We start from the raw sequence: 5430 nt of genomic DNA, 5'->3' as shown, positions 1-5430 counted from the left end.
TCTCCTGCGTACAGTCTTTTCTGTATGTGTGTGTGTGTTCATACTGTATTATGTTTCTTAAGTTTCTTGGCCTCAGTCTCAGGCTTGGCTGCTGCTGTGTGAGGTCACATACCACAGCAGAGTTAGCTGCTAATTTCCTCCCCAGAATCCCCCTTTTCTTTTTTTTCAGGCTGCCAGTGTTAAACTGACTGACTTTAAGCTGAGCTGGATGATCTGGACTCGCATGCCTGCTGAAAAGACAAAGAGTGACCTGGTTTTGCACGACACGAGCGACAGAAAGGCTCAGCCTGAAGCTCTGTAGTCTGAGGCCAGTTTTTAACACTTTATGCATCTGTGTTTCTTTATTTTCTTCAGAAATATGTGCTTCATTTTTACAATTATCAAGAAAGAAGTTAGTACCACTTTAAGAGATTTACATAACACCAAATACCAATGAACTGCTAATCAGTAAGAAAGCTTTCTTTCTTTCTTTCTTTCTTTCTTTTTTCTTTCTTTCTCTCTTTCTTTCTTGTTTTTTATATTGTTTAGGCTTTTCTGTTTGCAAGTCTGTGTGAAAATAACTTTGACAAAACATTTTTGACTCACATTGAGCAGTTATTGCTTATTAAATTGTATAATTATTTCAAGCTGTCTAATTTAATTTTGTACCCTAAAAAAAGGTTTATTCCATTTTGAACAACAGTCAACAGTCTTAAAAATAAGCTGAAACACACATAAAACGATAGATTTGGCCTGAAGACGAGGTTGGGTGCATTTTCGTAAAGGATAGGTTCACATTTACTATAGCACTAATGATAAAAAGAAGATTAAATTACTTTTTAAGTGCCTTTCACGTAACCCAAGGACATTTTACATACAGAGAAAAAGTTGTTGGTGTCTACAATTGTTCCTGATCTGTGCAGATTCCTTCCTAACAAAACTTCAATGTAATTAATGGGCGATTGAGAAAACCCACAGTCCTTTTCTGTGCAAAAATGTTGGTATATTCCAAAATTGCTGAGGACAAAATTCCCGCTTTCTCCTTTTTCTACAGGCAGTTTTTCCTTGCTAACAAAAGATAACAACACAAAGAGGGAAATTCATAGTAAAAACATGGTAGCTTTGGAAGATAACCATTTAATTTGTCTAACTGGAAGCGCTGAAGCCTCATTTTTACTAAGGACTGTGAATCACTCAGCAAAATTACTTGGTTTTCAAATAGATCTCTTAACCAGTATAGTTGAGATAGACTTGAGAAAATGTGAACATATACTTTAAACAAAACAGAGATCTTTCCAGCTTCCCATTTTATGTATTTGAATGGGTTTTTTTTTGCATATTGTCTTGTTTTTAATTATTTAGACTTTACATTGACACATGCCGACGCACTCTTCTTACACAGAGACACAAAGATTATTAAATGAACTCACTGTTTGTGCTCTACACTTTGGATGTTTTTTTTTTTCTTTCTGACAGCAGGATTTGACATAAAACACTTCGAACATGAGGAACAACATGTTTTCAGGCCCCTCCTCATACTTGAGAGGGAAAAGGCCTCCGATGACAGCGAAAGTCCATCGTCTACAAACAGGAACTGGGACTCGAGACAAGTGTGTGCAGTGGAGATACATTCCTCATAATGTGGAAGATTTCTAGTATATTAACTAAAAGATAATTTAAAAAATTCAGCATGTTTAGTCATACAGCATCTCACTTCAAGTCCTTCTTCTCTTGTTTTGTTGAAACTGAAGTTTCTGAGAAAAGCCCTGAACTGTAAACTCAAAGGTGCCATCAGGAATAATAATATAAGTGATACCACAACTGATAGAGAAAGTCGGTAAGAAGCCCAGACATTGCTCAAGTTGGACACACCAACTGTTTGTAAATCCATCAGTTTGTGCGTCAAGTCCTTCCTAAGTTCTTTAGTAACACCCGGCTGGTGTCAAACTAGTGATTTACTAAATAAGGTTGCACCATTAAAACTTAAGAGATGTCTGAGCTAGGTAAAACTTTAGTAATGTGCAGGAAACATAAGTAACACTGTCCAGGAAGAAGCAACCAACTATATAAACAGAAAGTCACTGTTGCTGAGCTGTAATATAACCTCCAAAAATATCAGTTTTAGGGAAGAAAAGATAAAATAAATTTAACAGCCAAACATTTGTGAACATAGGCATGTACTTTTGTTTTATTTATATCTGCATACCTGAAGAAATGTGTGAAATATGTTTTAGAATTTGTAGTGTTCATATAGTTTACAAAAGAGAGGGAAATTGCGCAATTATGCTAAGCTAACACACGTTGTTTGGTCATTTAGTCTTAAGTTGTTGGCAAGTTTTGTAATTTTAAGTTTAGTGTGTTTAGTGTCAGGTCAGATATGTTGACTGTATTACATGTTACCTCTTTTACTGTTCAATCTCAGTGCGTCAGATATTAGCAAGCTAATGTTAGTTTTGTCAGTTGGTTTATTCAGCTAGCTAACGCAACAGGCCCACCTGGCAGTTAGTAGCTGTGAATATTTAGTAACAACTCATCTTTACATAAGAACTAGTTCAGTGATGTTTAAATGTCCACTTACTAAACACTTATGTTATAAATTTGCTAAGTTTGAAGTTATGAACAGCTGGTGAAACTGGCTACAGAGCTACACATTGGGCACCTTCATTACAGACAATTTACTAAGTTGGTTTGTCCCATGCGGGGTAACCTTGTTTAGTCTGAGAGATCACATTAGAGGAATAGTTCGTCTTTTCACTTATTTGTTTTCTTATTTTCTTGAAGAGAATTAGACGAGAAGATCAATACTACACTCTTGTTAAATATGAAGCTGCAGCCAATAGCTGTTAGCTTAGCTTAGCATAAAGACTGGAAACGGGGGGAAACTGTTAGCCTGGCTCTCTCAAATGGTCACAAATTTGGCCTCCCAGCACCTATAAAGCTTGGTTGTTTAATCCATTCAAATACTTATGTATGACAATAACATATTGTGGTTTTACGGTGGTTTATGTGTTGGACTATTTCTTGGTCGGGTGCAGTCACTTATTTGAGTTTCTGCTGGTTACCTGGAAACCTCACAAAGACAACAAGACTACACCCAGCCAAGAAATAGTCGCATAACCTGGCGTGAATACCACATATGTGTTGTTTTTGTACTGACTAAATAACTGAATTATAATGTGTCAATGAGTGAGCATCCGAGGTGTTGGCAGGTGGATTTTGTTACCTTTGGACAGAGCCAGGCTAGCTGTTTTCAGTCTTTATGCTAAGCTAAGCTACTTTGGTGCTGACTCTAACTTTATATTGATTTTCAGCCTTAAAAATTCTGTTGCATTGGCTTTGATTAAATGGACAAAAGAGAGTTTGTTGAGTTGAGGTTTTTTTTCTATAAAGGATAGTTTGTTGCTGCTGCTCAAGGATAAATGTGAAGAAACAGGTGAATTTTTCTTTTTCTTTTTCTGGCACATTTCAGCTGAAAGTTGAGTTTACAAGATTTAAACAGGGCTTGTTTGATTTGATTGGATCTACTTTACAATCCCAGCTGGTAATAACTCAATAAAAGTGGAAGATAAACAGCTCCGGATTTGATAAGGATATGTGGGGTGACCCGGTTTAATCACCCGGCAGTGGCAGTTTGATAAAAACCCTCGACATTTGTCACAGAGATCATGACATGCCAATGATAACAAGAATTTTCTGGCATGTCACAGCACCTGATAGGGAAAGGAACTGAAAAACGCTGAAAGATGAAAGTGCATTGTGTTATCCAACCATGGAAGCAAAAAGTGACCTTCTACTTCTGGGTCCGGTCACTCATGACTCGGGGATTTGTTACTCAAGAGCCAGCTGAATCCTGCTTCACATTACAGCACCAGTGTGACCTTTCAAAGTCCTGGTTGCCATAAATATCAAGGGCAGGGTTTTCAGGCAAAAATGTGTTTGCTGTTAACATTTATTTTGCATCATTTGTTTATTATCTTTCTTTTGAAAGCAACAGGCTGGCTAGATGTGGGTCATAATTGGCCTGCTTATACAACAGCGTGAGAATAAGCGTCCTCTTCATATCTCTATTCATAACCTTCAGTCTTGCTTACATCATTATACTGAATTACAACATCCAACGGTGACAATAGACAAAGGCAGCAAGTTTGGACTCTGGAAGAGACGACGTTGTGTAAAAAGGTGAGGAATGAACGAACATGGCCGACAGCTTAAAGAAAGGCTGACATGTTTTTATTAAATTGTAGAAAAGTGTGTGATTACACATTTATGTGCTTGAATACAATGTCTGCAAAACTTTGAATCCACTCTTTGACTTTTTAAACATTGAATCAAAGTGGGTGTAATTGGATTTTTGACACTGAACAGAAAACTAACAGTAACAATCTCTATGAATTTATCACAATTAGTATTTATTCCCTCTACTGTGACATATGTAAATCATGAATGGTGCACGTTCAAGTTGTGATCACATGCATGTAATCAAGGCGTGACGATTGATTTAAGATTAATTTAACTTTTCCAGATCCTGCTTTTACTTTCATCCCACCACTGTAACTCAAGAGAACATAAAAAGTACTATTTTTTTACTCAATTATATAATAATTGGAAGTAAAAAATATATTCACTGTTGCATTTTATTAAAAAAAAAAAAGAAAGAAAGAAAAAAAACAACCACACGCTGTAAATTGATAGACTTTATCAATCTTGTTGACTTCAGTCTAACTGCTCTTAAGTGTATCACATTCTTGTGATTATATCGTATCAGGCTGCAGCTGATGATTATTTTCATTATCAATTAATCTGCTGATTATTTTACAGATTAATCGATGAGTTGTTTCGTCTGTAAAATGTCCAAACAGTCTCCAAATAGTAAAGCTTCTGTCTTCATACATCTTACTTTGTCCGACCAACAGCCCCAAAACCCAAAGATAATTAAATCTACGATCCTGTATGACGGAGAAAAGCATTAAATCATCACATCTGAGAAGCTGAAAGAAGCAAATGTCTGAACGCTTGAAAAATGACTTAAACAATTATAAAAATAGTTGGTGATTAAACTCTAAAAAAGTATTGTGTGTGTATCCAAAGCCTGATATATCTTCCTCCTCTGTGTCGTTGTTGTCCAAAAACTATTAAAGGTTCCTTCATCATGAAGATTACAGTCATGTTAGTTTGCTTAGAAACGGCTCTAAACGTGATTGGTTTGAAATTAAGAACTTGCGTCAACATGTTTGCACCTGGATAAGAGTTAACTGAGCTGCTTAGTAACCAGCTTCCTGATACAGGTTATTCAGGTTATTGACTGAGCCGAACTGATGTCAGCCAGGTAAACTGAAGACATCCACACTAGTTGAACTTGCTTCGAGAGACTTGAAAACAGACGGTAACAGAGCTGAAAATGCAAAGAATTTCTGGAGGAAAACCTGCTTAAAGTCTCCAAGACGACTTGAC

This window comes from Thunnus albacares, chromosome 11, assembly GCF_914725855.1.
Source record: "Thunnus albacares chromosome 11, fThuAlb1.1, whole genome shotgun sequence".
Lineage (NCBI taxonomy): Eukaryota > Metazoa > Chordata > Actinopteri > Scombriformes > Scombridae > Thunnus > Thunnus albacares.
Note: the sequence above shows the minus strand (reverse complement) of the source record.